General features: G+C 45.1%; 2 long non-coding RNA genes across 2 annotated transcripts in view; both read right to left on the reverse strand.

The window, feature by feature from the left end:
• Positions 1–18,477, reverse strand: part of LOC107314957 — a 67,842-nt gene extending 49,365 nt beyond the window's left edge. Inside the window, exons 1-2 of the long non-coding RNA XR_004307326.1 lie at positions 18,323–18,477; positions 18,009–18,130 (exon numbers count right to left, since the gene is read on the reverse strand). This is a non-coding gene — a long non-coding RNA (uncharacterized LOC107314957). The remainder of the gene's footprint in view (positions 1–18,008; positions 18,131–18,322) is intronic.
• On the reverse strand, positions 2,091–6,160 carry LOC107314958. Its single transcript, XR_001555691.2, has 3 exons — positions 5,920–6,160; positions 3,854–3,953; positions 2,091–2,561 (listed from the first exon to the last, which is right to left on the reverse strand). It is a non-coding gene; the product is annotated as an uncharacterized LOC107314958 (long non-coding RNA).
• Positions 18,478–18,880: the final 403 nt, after the last annotated feature.

Raw genomic sequence — 18,880 nt, forward strand, 5'->3', positions numbered from 1 at the left:
TTTTTTGAATTAAATGTAGACAAAAAGCAGAAATATTCAAAAGCTGTTTTGGATATACAGGCAACAACAGTCATTTCCTTACTATTGCCATAAAGTGAAGGAATGCAGGTATCTCTCTGAGTGTTCTTCTCCACCTGATGCCTCCAGGTAGCGTTTCATTCATGTGCCAGCAGTGATCCATGGGCTGCAGCTCAGATTTGCATAGACAGACATTACAGCTGGCTCTTGGGCCCAATGTTCATCTGGGGCTCACATGGCCATCCCACTGGACAATCAACAGAGTGTTTGGCTTCAGTTTCAGCTCTCCTTTTGGAGGGAGGGGGCAGACAAGTCATGAACTACACCCTGTGCGTGCATTTTGGTGGTGTGAAATGAAAAGATGGCAAAATTTTACATTATAGACTACTAAAAGTTCCATCATTACCAACATAGTTTCCAAAACCAAACCATTAATAAATAAAGTTTTTTGTTTTTTTTAATTCTCTGCTTTTCTCATGCATTCAAAAGCATAAGCCTGTTGTGTAGGACTGGCTGACTGCCTGATCATTGCTTTTTATCTTATGACATATTGTTTAATTTTTAACTGTAAACCTCCCAAATCATAACATCTGAGTTCTGGTCTCAGTATCTACACTCAAATTTTACTACTGAAAGCTTTCTAACTCTTCAGTACATGTAGCCGTTAACACAGTTTCCTTAAGTTGGATGTTTCCAACTCAAAACAAATGGGAGATTTGAGAAGTCCTGCTGCTCGCAGACAAGAGTGTACCTGGAAAGCACCAGAATGACTTTTCTCACTGAAAACTGTAATCAGAACACACACATAAATGCTAGGTTTTAACCAGCCAGCGCTGTCTACTTGATTGAAGGAGAAGTGCATGTAATCCCTCAGAAGAGGCTCAGACTTACAGTGAGACTGGAAATCAGTCTGAGCACCCAAACAGTAACATGTTCATAGGAAGCATTTGTGGGTCATCTGTGCCAGAGGAAGGGCAGGACACTGGGGGGGAGCTTTTCCATATTCTGGGAAGTGGTGAAATAGGGGAAACCAGTGACAACCAAATGATCTTTCCTTACACAAAGCAGTGTCTTCAAGATATTGCTTGATATCCATCCAGTCAAACAGTTTGACAACTTGAATATACAAGCAGAAAACATTATGGATTTCTGACCTTAGTGGGCCACCTATGAAGGAGAGCAGAAACTCGGCATGCCTCTGTCTCTTTGCATACCCACACTTGAACGTGGCCACAACACCACGGCCTGTGCGGGGTGCGTCCTGCCATGCGTCACGCTCCGGTTGGCAGCAGCAGCCCTGCCCTCCTGGGGGGTGGCACAAAAACCTCTTTATTGCTGAGAGAATAGCAGGGGGATTGCGGGAGGCCTCTGGGAGCGTCACAGCAGTGAAGTGGCTTTTGTCTGCCCATCGCGGGACAGTGTCCACGCAGTGGCTGTGCTGCCACTGACATACCAGGAGGGGCCAGTGTGGGGAGCAGCATCAGGTGGATGAGGGGCTGGGGTATCTGGATGGGAAAGGAGTTGGTGGGAAACACCCAAGGAAGACCCTATGTTACCTCTGCAGCCTAAACAACACGGGAAAAGTTATGGCAGAGGGCAGAGTCTTGGAATAGCTCTGAAGTCTGAGCCACCACACTCTCATCCCCCCAGCACCAGCACTGCCATGCAGGGAAACACTCCGGTGATGGCCTGGCTGGAAATTAACCTCCTGCTTAGTGTTCCTCTGAAGCATACAAAAAGGGGCTGCTTCACTAGAATTTCTCAAAGTTTCATAGAAAAACAAATGTGCATATAAATATATTAGAAACTGAAAAGGGCAAAAGTAAGTAGAACTTCAAAACAAAATGCAGCAGACTCTTTAAATACAGCTGGTTAAAATTCTTCTTACTGCATTTATGCATCAGTCTCCTTTGCCAGTGCCTCAGCCCGCACAAAGCAATAAGCCTAAACAATGCAGATATGCTAAGCAAAGCTGCTCCGAACATGGCTCCCAGCGTAATGACTCACGGCCTTATCCAGTTCCCATGAACAGCATCAGGAAAGCTTCCTCTAACACTAAGAGACAAAAGATTGGATCGCAGAACAACTACATAACTTTTGACCAAAACGTGAAGTTTTCATAAAGAGCTGATAAAAGATTCATGCAAAACAGCGTGGAGACTCTTACCAGAGCAGTGGTGATGCTAAGTATGTTTCCAGTGAGTATAATCGCTTTTGGAGTCACACTCATTCCCACTCCTGATGTGTGCTCTAAGTGGGAATACAGACCAAACTTTTTGTATTTATAATGTCTTTATTACAGATGTGCAAAAGACTCCCCTTCTGCTGCTGGGAAACCCATTTCCAACTCCGTAAGATTTCTAAGATTTAGAAAGCATTTGTTAGGCAAAGCAGGTCATTTTTTAAGATTTTGTTGTTGTTGTTATAATTGCAGCCTTTCTGTTGATGCCAGCTGCCTTAGTTGTAGGTATCTCCTGGGAGGTGGTGTCTCTCAGCCGGCCCCACGTGGGTGTCCCTGTGGCTATCTCCCATAGCCGCCCTCCCTGTAAATCACAGCATATTAAAAAAAAGGGGGATAACGTTGACATGTGAACTAATCCCCACATCAAAGGGAACAATTCTCCCTCCTCTCAACAGCCGCCCCGCTCTTTTGCTGGGAAAAGTCTAATGCCTAGAAGGTGATTTACACAAAACTTCATCCCAGGAATCTTGTAGTGCTGCTTATTAGCAGGCTGCAGAAGAAACCTGGGAATCAGGGAACCACAACAGCTAGCCTGAGGGTTCCAGCATTTGGCAGTTCAGGGGGGAAAGAAAATTGGCTTCTTAGAGCAGACTTGCGCATATGTTGGTTGTATGGCAGGACAAGCGTTTAAACATGACGAGTAATTCTGACCTGCATGGGCACAGTCATATCTGCATGTGTCTGCACATACTTGTATATGCACAGGAGTGCCTGTTCTGACATACAGACACACACACATTTACACCTATCTTTTTACCTGTTTTGGAACAAGGAGGGCTGATGGGAAATACATATGAAAAATATATGGGCATATATAACTGCATCAGGAGTAGGCCTGGAGAGAGCTGTCTGTAGCATATGCACTCTTAGAGCACTCCTTTGTGCATAGCCTGGTTTTGAGCCACTGGTTCAAATGCTGGGAATATGTGGGCAAGGTGGATACATCCGTGTAAGTCAAGACTCAATCGTAAACTCTCTCCAGACCTTACCCTGGCAAATGCTCCCTGAGCACTAAGCATATGAAAAGCTTCCCAATAACGTACGGTCTTTGGGACGCAACGGAAGAGAGGGTTGCAGCCCTCTCTGCCTGCCCAGATAATCATCTTTCTCCAAATTAGCTATGAGTTTGCGCCTGTGCTAGGCACGTTCCTCAGCAATGCCAGCAAAGCAGTGCAAATGTACCATGCACAAAAAGTATACCGGTAGCTCTGTACTTAGAGCCAATAAACAAACCTACCCACCCTATTTGAAATGAGCTGTGTTAATGAAAGTGCATGAGTACCTAAGGAAGCGCATGTAGATGAGGTGCTGCAGGCCATCCCTTGCCCTGGGCCAGAGGGCTGCGAGCACCCACATAGGCAGTGCCACCTGCAGGAGTTGGGATCTCGTGTGGTCTGAGAGTGAACTAGAGCAGGGAACTAAGAAGAGTTAAAGATAAAAAGCTTCCGTTTTGTCTCTGTTGGTCAGCTGTAGCCCAGCTGCACTCCCCCATGCACTGCTGTGCAGCTGCACAGGTGGGGGCTCGGAAGAGATGCAATGGCACAGCACCAGGGCAGTGCCCAGGTGGCTCAGTGTGTTTGTGATCCCACTTACACACTCCCATACAGCCTTGTGTGCGTCTGTGCTTGTCCCTGCCCGGTGTCAAGTGGAGAGGATGTGAGAGAAACCCCGGTGTGGTTGCAACCTTCACCTCCTGCACATGGAAAAACAAACACAGACATTCTCCTGTTTGTTGATTTAGTGCAGGGTGCTCCTTCCATTACAAAACCATTTCCCTGCAGGCAACAGGCTCAAACCTATTTGCTTATTATTCCGCAAAAGAAGATGAGGGTTTGGGGAGAGGTGCAATCTTCAAGCATCTGATGTAGTGATAGAGGACTTGAAAGGAGGGAGCCCTCCCAGGTTCCTCTCAGCCAGCATGGCACATTTCCTGGCTGTGCATGGCTCTTGGTGGTTCCTAGCTCAGGAACACATGGCACATGCTTGTTGTTTCTCCTCCATTTCTTTTTAAAATATAAACCTTAGTATGGGAGAGCTTTGTGCTTAGAAATGTAGCACGTGCATCAACCCAGGTATTCCCATAGACACAGCTCTAATCACAGAAGGCTGCCCCCACAGTCACAGTTTCCAGCACATCTACCCTTCCGTTTATGAGATGCTCTCAGTGATAGTTCCTGTTGCTGACTGGAACAGGAGGAGCAGCACAACTTACCTGGAGCTGGCATCAGTTTTGGCACTCAGCTAAATTAGCTGTTTCTACTTGAAGCTACAGCACTTTGTTTTTGCCAGCCTCCCCCCCCCCCACTCTCACCCTCACACACACAGAGAGACATAATTAAACTGCACTCAGCACCTTCATTTCTCAGATAAAACCACCTCTCCTGCTGTCGGCTCCAAAATGGACGAAACCACACTCTTCCAGCTGGTCTTTTGGATGGCACTTCAGCCTTTACCCAAACCCAAACCAACTGCATTGAAAAGGCATAAATTTATGAGGGGAGACATACAACAGACAATGTCAAAGGAAAAACAGATCAAAAAGAACTGCTAGTGTGGGACATGTGGGCTGTCCCGTGGCTGCTTTGGGACACATCCTTTCAGCACAAGAAAAGCTCAAAGGAATCTGGCTAATCTGTTGTCAAACACAGCACTGTGATGGGAGACGGGTCTTTCAACAGCCCAGAAGAGCTGAGCATGCCTGCAATAGCTGTGAGCCCCAACCCTGTTCCCAGCTTTTTGCACCCATGGCCACAGCCAGCCCAGCTCACGCAATGGCACTTCACCCAGCATTTGCTGCCTTGGCCACCTGAAGGCAGGCCCCATTTCAGAGCCTCAGCAGTTGCCCTTAGAAGGGGTTTGGTCAACTCAAATCCCACAGTGAGATCCCAGCCCCAGGTCTGAATGTGTGTGGGCAGGACCAGCCCAGGCTGCAGACAGTGCAATGTCCCATAGGTGTGTCTGCAAGATCTGAAGCTCCAAATAGCGAATAGGAATGGTGAGCAGTCCACACACGTGCTGGCTGAGATACCATAGCACCAAGGCAGAGAGTCTAACATTAAAAATTACTAGATAAAGAATACGGGATTCCGTTGCTTTAATCCTCCCCTGCATTTCAGCACAGCACTCCAGCAGCATGTGCTACATAATGGGTTAATTCCCTTCCCAGTGACTCACTCCTGAGGTCTTCCTAGTAGGATTCAGCACTCAGTGTCAGCATTCAGCGCCACCAGTTTGGACATCCCTGCATGTAAGGGTGAGCAGAGTGCTGAGCCTGGGCAGCAGCACAAGGAACGTCAGGGTATGTTTAGCATTCGCCGCATATCTTCCTAAGAAGTCCATGAGCAGCCCCCCTGGCTCAGCAAACCGCCTGAGCATTGCAGGGCAGTTTGTTCAGCTTTTGTTTTAGAGCATAAAGTCCTGATGTAACTTTAGTGGCAGACTGTGTCACTGTAATTTGATTTTAAATTATCCACTATTGAGGCTTTCACAAGGGAATCCAACACGGAGCATTTGCTCCGTGACAAATTTGACTGTCTGGAGAAACAAAGGTTGATAATTAAGCTAACAGCGGATTATCAGGATGGGGTCTAAGCACGGCCTAAAGCCTCAACAAGTCAGTGCCTTAATTTCTGGATACTTATCAAAAGAAAACCCTCTACCTGCTGCAGCTCGCCCATTCTGGCCGATCTGGCTCAGCGAGTCCCAGCGCCTGCTGCCGGGCTGTACCATGGGGACTCGGCACCTCCTTGTGCGACGCAGGAATGCTGAACAAGCAGACACCACTCCGGGGTAATCAGCCGTGCCAAATCAAATGCATAATACAGCAAGATTAGGGCTAAATCTGGGAGATACATTTCTCTCAAGCATGAGACCTCAGCACCTTTTGTAGTCTGAAATACCGTTAATTAATATTTATCAGATGTAAAACGCGACACCAACTACTTCATATAATATGCCTTGAAGCACTGTATTATTATTCCTTTTAAAGCACGTGTTACAACCAGAGAGACTAAGGCAGATGAGCACAAGTGTCATCAGCTCCGAACATCACTCAGCTGGGAGCCAGATTTCAAAGTCCACCCGTGGCCATGCATGCCATGCTGTGCCATACCATGCTACACCATACCATACTGTGCCACCCTGTACCATGCCATGTGCAGGCAGTGAGGGCACCTTCACTCCTTGCTCCCAGCGCTGACCACCAGCAGCACTCACTCTGGTGCCACATTGAGACAGCCCAACATGTGTGACAGCACAGCACCTCCAGACCACCACAGCACGGGCTTCCTGGTGGTTTGGCTCCCAAGGCTGAAGTCTCTGGATAACTTCCATCCCAAATGTATGTCACATTTCCTCCCAGTGAAAGCAAAATATTTACACTAATCCTGGGTCACCCAGAGGCCGCCCCACTATCGCAGGCTGGAAGCGGCTGCAATACTGTAAACCAAGGGGCACGAGGGTGGAGGGGATTAACGCCGGCCTCCAAAATAAACCGTGCGACCGGCTGGTGGCTGCTGCTGGAGGACAGTGAGCGCCAAGGCAGACAGTGCCTAACTGGGCTTGTGCTGAGGGACAAGGAGGGGCTGGGATGGAAGCTGGTTAAGGACAAGGGCACAGGCTGGCACAGAGAATCACAGAGAGTTTGAGGTTGGCAGGGACCTGTAAGTCCACCTGGTCCAACCCCGGCTCATGCAGGGACACCCAGAGCAGGGTGTTAAGGATTGTGTCTGAAAAAATACAACTTCTGTTCTGCAAAAGTGTTCTGAGCACAGTTAAACTGAAATGGAAAATACTGGGCTAGACTTGCCTCACAAAAGTGCATCGAATTCAACAATTTAAACACATAAGCTTGAAGTACAGGCCTCACAACCTCTGTAATCCCTGGGGGAAAAGGCTGCAATTCCCCAGTATAAAATAGAGAAGATCTTTCTAAGGTAGCTCTTCCCATCTCCTCACAGTCCAAATCTTTCTTATACAGCACCAAAAATTTATTCTTTATCCCGTATTATGCAAAAATCTCTGCTGCATAATGTAATACATGCATACAAGTCTTTGGATAAAACACCTGGAGCTCCTGGCCAGTCAGCCACTCATCAGATACCACTGACCTCTCCCTGGCTCCTTCTGTACTGCTTTCTCACAATGGTGACCCTCAGCTGGGTTTCGCACGTAAATGTGGCACATAGACAGCCACTGGGAGCTCTCTGCCAGGCAGCAAATGACACAGTACTCCTTTTGTATGCTCTGAACATAGTGCAAGGTTAGGACACCAAACCTACCAGCACCTGGGCTGCTTCAGAAAGCCCTCACCCAGGTGCATAGAAGGGAGCTCTACGGGTGAGGCTTACTGGGAATGAAGCTTCTTCCCATTCACTGCTGCCTGATAAACAAGCCCATGAAGAGCAGCAGCTTGATCGGAACAAGCCCACAATCTCTTATGCTTGTTGTCAGCAAGACTCTAGTGAAGAAGTGTGGAGCAACTGAAATTTTAATGGGCCATCCCAGTTATTCTTGTCTGTCTAAGCAAGACGTGACTATGCTTTTTGCATCACACCATTTTCCTCTGGAACATTTCACCATGACAGCGTCATTATCCGAGGTGTCAGTATGGGGATGAAGCTGAACAGGATGACATCTGTCCACTCTCTACTGCTTTGAAGGCATGGCTTTCCTCAGCTTTGCAGAGAAGTTGTCTTATGCTGATCTAAGCTATTAGGTATGCAAGACATAACTCCATCAGAAGGGGGTTTCTGCGTGGGAGGAAACAGTATGATTCAGTTTGGCCTTGCGAAACAAAGTGTCCAAGCAACAGAATATGCTTTTCTTTTCATACACTCTGACCTGTGCCTTTATTCTGCCACTGCAGCCACAACCCCAGTGCTCCCGGATCTTGCAGTCAGCACAGCAAGCAGAAGGAGGGCCAGTCAAGAAAAGGGGAATTCGCAGAAGCACTGAGATGAGCCAGTACTCCCCTATCACTTCCCTCTTGAGAGATATCAGGAACACAGCAAAGGGAAGGAGGGAGCAAAAGCTCAGCTCAGGCACCCAATTGTCACCTCTTGTAACAGCTCTTTGTGACGGGCATGGGAAAGTCATATCAGGAATGCTGTTCCAGCTTTGGAGACCTGCCCGCTTTGCAGCCCGCCCAATATCTGGCATACAACGCGTGGCTGAGCATTGCTCACATACCTACTGCGTTGCGCTCCTCGTTCAAAGGGATTCATTACTGTGGCTGAGGTAAGAAGTTGGCCCTACTGTTGGGTGATTATTTTAGAACAGCCTTCAGGAACAGACTGCCCCTCATTATCTGGGGTTGCAAAGGAGGATGGGAACGGTACACAAAAAGAGCTGATTTCAAGAAAAAGTATTCTAAGTTGAAATTATCAGACTGTTGTCATTGTATTACTGGTTAAAAAATAAAAAATTAAAAAACCTTCCTGGAAATTTTATTAAAAATAAATTAAGATTCTTCTCTGCCCCCGACAAATCAAATTTAAGTTAAAATAGAATAATTTCAGATGTTTTAAGTTACGGAAGTTCACAGTGAAGGTCCCAGCCTGCCCTTCCCAACAATGCCCCCAGAGGAAAATCAGAGCCATCCATAACAAACAGTTCCACCTTATCAGGGACCACAGAAAGTTGGATGCCTTAATCACACTCGCAGAGGGACCAGGCCAAGTCCAGCCATCACTGTGAGCATACAGAGGTTTGTTTTTAGCTCATTGCTGACAAGGCAAATGGCACACAGGAGACAAATGCTCTTCGGCCTCCTTCTTGAAGGCTGGCTCAGAAAGTCAGAAGCTTGCACACTACAGTGGTATGTGTCATATCAAAGTATCATTAGACGCAGCACCAGGATGAGGCTGTGCATACTCTCCTAGTCTTCACACATTCTTCTCACATGTGACACTAACAAAAAGTTGCACTACTGCAGGTATGTTTTTATGAAGCTAGTTTATAGGCAGTGTGCATATGTTTCATTTTCAGTACTTTAGTCATCCTCAGAAAAGGAGTGAGGGGCAGGCTCCAACTTGCTTACTTAATAACATGGAAAACCTTTAAGGCTCAGGTTACAGTACATGCTTTGGCCCTAAACTCCAGCTACAAGGCAAACAGCCCACAGACTTCCTTAGAACTGAAGTGGCAAACTCAACATCTGAAGTGCAGCGACGAAGGGCATGAGTGCCAAAAGAACCTAGTAATTATAACAAAAACAATACTTTTTAAGTTATTAATTCTAAGATCTCCTATCTCAGAAGCAAGGTCACCAGCAAGCATCACCCCACCTCCTTCTGGAAGCACCTTGGGGGCTGAAATGTCCTCTATTCCACATGCCCTAGCACGTGGGTCCCACCTGATGGAAGCTTGCAAGATGCTCCCTTGCGCACGCTGGCTCTATGCAACAGGCTGGCTTCAGTATGAGTTGGCCTTTGCACAAGTCATATGCCACCAATGCAGTCCAAGGAAATGCTTTATGGAATGCCAGACTGACCAGTCCTTGGCCTGATCCAGTACAGCTCTTGTCATCAGCCCAGTATAAGAAAGTTCTTGCAATGCCCCTGCAAAGCCACTGAACTCTTGCAAAAGACCATGAAAAAACGTAACTCCCAAGGAAACACAACAATGTATGATACATGATAAATCTAAAATACAAGGCTGAAGGTGTCAAGGGTTTTGCTACCGAGTTGTATAAGGGAGTACAGTTAGGCCTTATACAGCCTGTCCTTGGCCACACTTCAAGCTGTCTAACAGGGACACTTCCCGTAAATAGAGAAATTGAATTATGCTGACACGAAGGGGCCATCCTCTTCAGAGCCCCTAAACTTTCTTCCAAATGGCAGTACTTCCTTTTTCCAGAGCTACATACAATATGATGGTTCAGGTCCTTCCTAGAAATGAAAAGGTCCATTCTCCCTTAACATCCTCATTTCAGTGAAAATATGTATGATGAGAAACCACATGCACACACACACGCTTTGGCATGAGCCCTAATGTGGGCACAGTCGATGTGTCTAAATGAACGGGCACACAGAGGTCTCTGTGTAGGTAAGAGCATTTGCCACGTGCGGTGCTGGGAAGTGCACGCATGATTCCAGTTAAAACTGGCAAAATCGGCTGTCAGATGCTTTAACACAAAGATCCCCTCTGGTTTGTCCAAACCTGAAGATTTTGTGATATTGGGATGGAGCAACGTAAGCTGGAGTTTGAAGATAAGCAAGCAGACAAGGCCATCAGATCTAAGTCCCATCTATCTGATTTTTGCAATTAGTACTTATTTTACAGAGCAATAGACAAACCATCAGCTTGCAACAGTCAGATATTAGGCCTCTGTCCCTGTTCTGCCCATGGGAAGAATCCTTCATTTCATTTTCAGCAAGACAGATTCAACCCTTTTGCACATCACACCAAACTACATATTGGACACAGGGTTTAACGTGGCTTATCAGCTGTGGCAGGGCTCTGTTTGCTCAATGCTGGCGGCTTGCAGAAGTCCCCCAAAGGATCCTGCCGGGTCTCTTCCCTCACACTGAGAAATAAATAAAGATCAAGTTAGGTGAGCCACATATGAAAAGGAAAGTGAGGCCAGAAAGAGAAAAGGATGACCGATTCTTAAACTGACTTCAATTTCTATATTCTGTGGTTGTTTAAGGAAAAGCCAACAGGAGCCTTACCCCTGTATGAGTGAAACAATGTATGTGACACTTAGTTTGAGAACAAAAAATGTATCTGTGAATTAAAAAAAAAATAATAATAATCAGTCAAATCTCATACTATTTTGTTTCACATGTGGTCCTATCTCCTGCTCCATTCCCACTCAGGGACAATATATTTTTGACAGGCAAGTAGTCACAGTGTCCACATTTCCATTCTCTAATGATCTCTAAGGTTTCTCTTTCTAGGTACAAATCAAATTACTAGCAGGGTAACTTCTAGCCCAAGAAAAAAGAAAGAAAAACAAAAAAAATCTCAGTAAGCTTCCTCCTCTTTTTCCCCTCCTGTCTTCAAGGCATTCGAGAAATCCCAGGTGTGCCAGTGGCTATCCCTACGTGCTGCTTCCAGAAAGGCTTTGCTTCCTGGTTAACAGTTCTCTCTGTTCAAGGGTTTTGCCCACACTCCTGTGGGTACAGCTGAATGCTTTAGGTTCTTCACAGTCATTTTGAGCAGCCTGCTCCTGCAAATTGTACAGAACTGGAAGGCTGCAGAACTGGAAGATGAGCTCCCGCCCACACCTTCCTTTGGCCAGTTTTGCTGCCCTTGGGGATGCTGCTGGTCTTCATTGTGGGAATAGGAGGCCTGAGTAGGGCTGAGCAGGATGTTCTGTAAACTTGACCAGGATGGGGAAAATACACTTCCCTCAAAGATATTTCCTTTTAGAAAACTACAGGCCTGGTTTCTACTTAGGTTTCCTGAAGCAGGATGACTGCCGCTCACCCATAAGCTGTTGGTTATATATAAACTCTTCCCTGAAGCTTTTTTCTGAAGCTCAGGTGACATTCACCATTTACCTGCCCTCCTTAGTGAGGGAAAAAAACAACCACAAATCCATGGCAGTTTCAGCAGTTTTTGCCCTTATGATTGACACCTTCCCTCTACTGCTGGGTTAAGACCGCTGCAAGTGGGAATTCCTTCTCCTGAATTAATTAACTCTGTATTGTTACTGCCTTTGATCTACTGCCATAGGAACAGGAGCAAGCACTGGAAAACCTCCACTTGTGTGCATTTCTTACGCAAATAGCTCTGGACAGCATATTAAAGGGACCATTGAGAAGATGGTGGGCAGAAATTCTCCCCTCCCCAAAGTTGCCTTGAGGCTTGTGCTTGCTGAGGAAGCTGCATGGGAACAGTCACAGACCTCTAGTGGCTCTGTTTATATAGCTTGTCTAGTTTCCTAATTGCTCACCAGTACAGTATTTTGGAAAGCTGTATAGAGATTTCCCATAAGGATTACAACACGATGTCATTTCATCTTCTCTGCATTTCCCATCCCCTTGTCTGTTTGTTTTATTTTCCTCACCATAACATCTGTCCCACGTCGCTGAGAGATTTCACAATTGCAAACCTGCTATAAATTATGACACGGAGTTAAAGGACTCCAGTGTTTGCTCTCTGCTGGTTTTTTTCCAAGGGACATTGGGTTAGTCACCTCTTTAAAACAAGCCTTTTTTTTTTTTTTTTTTTTCTATTAATATACTGATGTTTGTAAAAGCAGTCTTTGGAAACTTAAAAAAAAGAAAGCGTATTTCTGCCTTCCTCATACCCTTTTCCACTTATCACCCTTTGAATTCCTAGAGAAGTGCAAACTCCTCTAAGTGCTTGCAGAAAATAATCTCTAGCAAGCTCTGTCCATAATGCCCTGTGGGGACTCCAGACAAAAAAAACCAATCACTCATATTTCTATTCCCCAGCGTCTGATGGAGCCTGTGGCAGCTTTAGCACTGCCAGTGCCAGCCTGCGTCACTAGTGCCAGTGCTGCAGGCTGAACAGGCCTCTGGTTCCCACCGAAACAGAGGCGAGCACTCTTGTATTCTGTAGATCAGGGAGGCCAGCTCTGCTTGGCTGTGATTAGTGTGCAGGCACAACGGGAAGGATGTTTTATACTCATCAGTGCTCTCAATCCTACTGTCATGCATCATCACTGTGGTTAGCTTCAGAGACATTTAAAAGCAAGAGAAACCTTGCAGCTTGACATCCTCATAATCTAAGGATGTCTCATTCTTTGATCGTGTTACCTGCCACCAAAACCCTTTTCCTGCAAATCCGCAAGCAGCACATCTTGCTCCTGCAAGACTTGGCTCTCACTCATGAAACCACAAAAGTGGAGCACTTGTAATCTTGGCATTCTTCAGCAGTCAGGATAGAATCTGAGATTTATATGGCTGGAAGGGATCTCAAATGATCATTCAGTCCAGACTCAAATCCCAAGACAAGATCATTATACTTATGCCATTCGTGACAAATGCTTGCCTAACCTCATCCTAAACACAGGACAGTGAGCCCACAGCCACCCCAGATACTCCTGGGTGCCATTACCCTTACAGCTTTCTTTCTTCTAACATCTAACCTTTGCTATAATTTAAGCTCACTACTTGTCCTGTCCATCAGGAACATGGAAAACAACATACTCTCTTTTTCCCAACCACCTCATGCATAATCAACAGGAGGAGCCCCATCTCCTTCAGTTTTAACTAGACTAAATAACATCACTTTGATCATTCTTCCTGGATCTTGTTTTTAACAACTCTGATGATTCCCACTGCCATCCTCCAGACCCCATCCACAGCACCCATAACTGACCTATGGCCTTACAGAGAACTGAAAGAAGGCCTACTTGGAGGGTCTGTGCCTATTTACATATTCTCAGCAGGCATTTGCCATTTTTGCATTAGCAATTAACTCCCATTTGGATTGTGATCTGAAACATTTCTCAGATATTTTTATGTAGAGTTGCTACTTGGGAAAATATTTAACTACCCTATATAAACAAAATTAATTATTCCCAGCAATGCCTGTCTACCAAAACTTACAGCGTTCTTTACTGAAATGAATCCTACTTTGGACACCATTTGTCTAACTAGTTGTTAATTGTAGCTTTATATTTCAGTATATCTATAGCTCCCTTCCAACTCTGCAGTAGAAAAGAATGTGATATTTCTTATTCCATTGTCCAAGCTGTCCATAATCACCTCCAATCACGCTGACCCAGTACAGTCTCTTGATCCACCTTTCCCTTTCTAAAGGATAACTAATAACTACTCCGTGTGTGTGGTTTTCCAACTAATATTGCATCACCCACGGCCAGCCCCATCTAGCACAGGTTCCCTTTATTTGCTTACGAGGATCACATTACACTGTGACGAGAGGTGCCCGGCAGTCAAAACAGAGGACAACTATTGCTTATCCCTTATCAACAAGGTTTTTTGCTCTGACATGAAAGGAAGTTTGAACCATTTTACACAGCCGTTTGTTTTTGACAACTACACGTTGGCCGTTATTCATCTCTTTGTTTTATTCTACGTGCTTACAAAAGTTTGATCGTTTGTTCCAGTGTTTTTCTGGGAATTGAAGCTGAACTGAACAATCTGCAAACCCTGGCTCCTCCTTTTTTTCCCCTTTTAAGGGCAGGAACTACACCCACACTTTCCAGGCTTCTAAGTGTGTTCCTGGGACCTGTAACATAGCAGAAGCTAGGCTAGGCTATGGCTAGGACTTGAGGTTAAATAACTGGCTGGTGCAATTAACCTATGCTGAAATTCCTCTGGTCCAACTGTCTTGGACACTAACACAGAGGGATTTTCTAACTCATTCTCTGCTCTAGTTTTTGTGATCTCACCCCCCTTCTGTCACTGACATCAATTGCAGTGGTTATCTGAAGAGGAAAAAAAAGAGCAAGAAAAGGTATGAAATGCCCTGTGAGTCTGGCCAAAATCTGCCCATAGGCTGCTTTCTCCACTGTATGGCAGTGCCTGGGTTGTCCTCTTGCTGCTACAGTGATAAAGAAAACCTACTTGTTACTTTAAAGTCTCTTGTTAATTGGATCTCATTTTGCTGTTTAGCCTTTGTGATTTTGTCCTCAGATATCTAGTCCTGCTTCTGCATGCTTTTTTCCTTGAGGCTAAGATCAAAGACCTGATGATTTATCTACTAATTTCCTACTTATTTGCCCAATTTCAGGATAGCCTGTGCTCACTGCTGTTCTCTCTGAGGTGCTTTCCACATCATTAAAACTCTGCACTTGTCTAAAGCCCCAAATGACATACTTTTAACTACTAAATGACTGAGTCCTTCATGGGCATACTCCATTTCTGTTGGTTTGCCTCTGTGTAACCTCCTGTCATTATCAGAGGTGATGGGTACAAGTGACAAGATCTCCCAATACAGACCTGAAATTTAAATACCCCTAAATGCTAGAGATGTTTACAGCCAGAAGTATCCATCAAGTTTGTTGCAACTGCTCATTAGTAAAACATCTGTTCCTGTTTGGTACATTTCTTTTGCTGGCTTCCCTCTCAGCTGGCTTCCCAGACTTGACGGCACAACCAACCAAGCTGACAGAGTGAGGAACATTTTTTTGTTCTCATACATATGGAAAACTCACTCCACTAGTAACATAATCATGCTAAACTCCTGCCTGCACAGAAACCCCAGCTTATCTGCTATCATCACATACTCTTCACATCAGTAAAGACAGGCAAAAAGCTCACTGCTTGAGAAAGCTGTAGCTGTAAAGCAACACTGTAAATACAGCAGTGTTATAACACTATAATGGTGCTCTTTCAAATGAGCAGCGCGAGCAGCCAAAAGGGGAAGGAATTCAGACAGCCCTTCTGTTGCCCAAGCGGAAGTGAATTTCAGATACTGCTCCAGTTCCCTTTAGTTATAATTCCCCATAAATGAACAGCTAAGACATCAGTTGATAGTAGGGACATTGCAAGCAGAGACTTCCAGAAGTGAAGGCTCAGAGGAAAAAGCAGAAAAGCTGGCTGCTTGCCTAACTATGAGTCTCCTTCCTTTCCATTCTGCTTCTTTTGTTTTAAAGGTTCCTGCATGTTTTGCAGTGTCAGCCAGTTGTCACAGCTGAGAGGACAGCATCACATGTGTTTCAGCTGAGCCCACGACCCCAGGCATCTCTCATAGGCTGGGGCACGTTCACTGCTGTTTAAACCAAAGCAGCTATCTAGGATCATAAAACAAGTGACAAAACATCCTGCTGATAAACTACAGAATGTGGAAACCTACACATTATTTATAGATTGTTAGAGGTTAACATTAGAAAGAATAAACCATAATGGCTGTGTTGTCCTCCTCCAGTTGCTATCCAGCCTTATCACAATTTTCCTTGGTGGAAAGAAGAAAATCTCTCCTTCTCAGCCTAGAAAAATAATGCTGACAGCAAAGAATCCCCTTGTCCAGCTACTCTTAAACCAAGCCTTCTGGACTGGATTTATCCTGCTTTCAGCCATTTGATTTTATCCTGTCTGGTCACACCTTTTCCCCCATGACAATGCAGGTGAGTTAGGTTTAGAGACTGATACATAGAAGCAAATTGTGTACCAACATCTAAAAAGCAGGCGAGCATGACAGAGACATTTCTCATCTTCATAGGATTACTTGCAAAAAAACTAGAAAAACAAAAAACACCCTTGGAAGGAAAGGTGAATGGTGGTGTTGCAAGATGCAGCAACATGTCAATGCTGGTAAAGGCAGGAGGGCATTAAACTCCCGAAACAAAAGACAAGTTCTCCACTGTCCTGCACACAATGCTGCCATTAACACTGAGTGCAAAATGAGTATAAAACAACATTAAGATAGATAGTGATGCTGGGTAATGGATGATATCTCTTCTGCCAGAAGAAGGCAACAGAAACTCTCTCCATCTCTCTTCTATTAATGTATGTCCAATAGAGCAAACAAAGGCTCACTGAGCTTGCACTCCCTCTCTCTTCACAAGACTCTCAGTGAGTGGAGATGGGTGGAGTGAATGAAGAAGGAGCATGCTACCTATTGCATGCCCATACACGCTAAGATATGAGGACCAGCATTAATGAAAGGTTCCTAGCAAACCAAATTTCTCTGTACCAGTACACCCCACTATCTAAAGGTATGTTTATGAAAGGGATGCATTCACTCATTGAGATTGTATTACAAAACAGTATGTTTGCAAGCATGGCTCATTCAGGCAAGGCAGGGGACAAGTGTGACGTCCCCGCACCCCACCTCAACATGTCTCATCATAGTTCTGGCTGCAGTCCTGCTGGCAGAAACTTGCTATGCAGATCTAAGCTATGATAGAAAGATTGTGGAAAGAGAAAGGAGGGTGGGGGATGTGTTAGACGCCAAAACCCCAATCCTTTTTCAGAGGAAATCCCTCAGCAAAAAGAGATTTTCTTACAATAGCCTGAAGAAGGATGGCTTGATACCTGAAAAAGATTAAAACTAAAACTGTACTCAGGCTGAGCTACCATGTGGAAAATCTGGCATTCTCCGTAGAGTAGTGGTGCCTGTGTACTCCTATAGCCAGATGGGAGGGAAAACTACTGGAAGGAGGAGAGATTAATAAAAATAGTATTTGCACATTTAAAGGTTGACCTGATCTTTGGAAACAGTTAACCTCCTCCCTTCCAATACAAGTGAGAAATCCATGCCCCTCACCTGCACTGCAAGACAGGAATTCTTGGCCAAAGGGAGGTATTAAGGTGGTGAGAAGGACCTCCAGGCAAGAGAGGTTAATGTAATCACTTACAATAATGGAGCGCTCTCCAGTAAAAGAAGAGATGTGGCTTGAAAAGTAAACAAACAAACAACAACTCTGCCTTTAGAGGTACAAAACAAGTGAAACCAGAAAGACTACAGAGATTTTCCAGCTAAAACTGACATTTGAGCAGAGAAAACGTGCCATTTGCCACTGCTACACTCTTCCTGGCACCCAGAGCTGTGCCAGCCAGCAAGACCACAGTCATCCACATCTTTCCAGAACCCCAAGAGGAGAATCATCACAGCAATGCAAGTGCTCATCCCTTGGCTTTATCAGCAAATGGATGCGTAGGACAGGTGCTTGCTTCTGTTTTGCAACCCATCACTCAGGTAGACTCTCAAAACATAGTTCTGATACATTATCTGGCTGATTTTTGGATTAAAGAAAAAGAATTCACTGCCAATTACCACATTCTGACATTGTGATGGTTGCCAGCAAAGGATTAAGCCCTACCCTCATTTCTTCTGTTAAGCACAGACCTTCTAAGAAGCTTACCTGTCAACTTGCAGCTGCCTGAAGTCTCCAGCTCTTCAAGATACCCATTTGCTCACTGAGACATGCTGTGGTGGAATCCTTGCTCTTCTGAGGCAACAAATAGCAGCCACTTACCAGAGGTCCTAAAAAAACCCAAACAACAACACCTGTATGAGACTTTCCCTGAGCACCTTGCTTGAATATAGACAAAGCTCACATTTACACTCAGGGTTTACTTCTGTCTTCCTAGAGCTTCACGTGTCCTATTTAACTTCTGTTTCCTGGGAATCCAGATGAGATGATGAGGAAATGGTAATGATCCATGGGACTCTCACCTGCAGCATATATTCAACCAAGCAGCACACTTCACTGAGGCTCCAGCTTGCTTCCCAAGCATTTAAAGGGTGGATTTACAAAAACTCTCAGGAAAACAATTAGACTTTTATTTCTACCCAGTGTTTTATGAGGAAGTCATCCTGACCCAACACTTTGATAAAAGTTCTCTATCATGGGAGTGGCAGAGAGAGTGAAATAAGGTAAATCTGCTCAGCTGGCCTCAATTTAATGAGATCCTTTAGGCCTTATCATTCACCCTCTACTTTCCCCCATTATGAATTTCCTATCCCCATGTAAAAGAGCTGCTTTTTTTTTTTTTTTTTAATTGGCCTCTGTTTGATCAGCCCTTTACTCTTTCTTTCCACAATCCCCCACACCATGCTGGAACCAGTACCAGTGAAGCATGTCAGCATGCCCTAGCAACCGGGAGATTAAGGGAGCCACCAGCTCTGAGGAGTGCTGGCTTGGACTCACTAATTAACTGCAATGAAAGAAGAGAATGAGAGCAGCCCTTTCTTTGCAGCAGAGAAGGCACTAGAGGTGGATGAAGAAGTTTG

Source organism: Coturnix japonica, chromosome 5, assembly GCF_001577835.2.
Source record: "Coturnix japonica isolate 7356 chromosome 5, Coturnix japonica 2.1, whole genome shotgun sequence".
Classification (NCBI taxonomy): domain Eukaryota; kingdom Metazoa; phylum Chordata; class Aves; order Galliformes; family Phasianidae; genus Coturnix; species Coturnix japonica.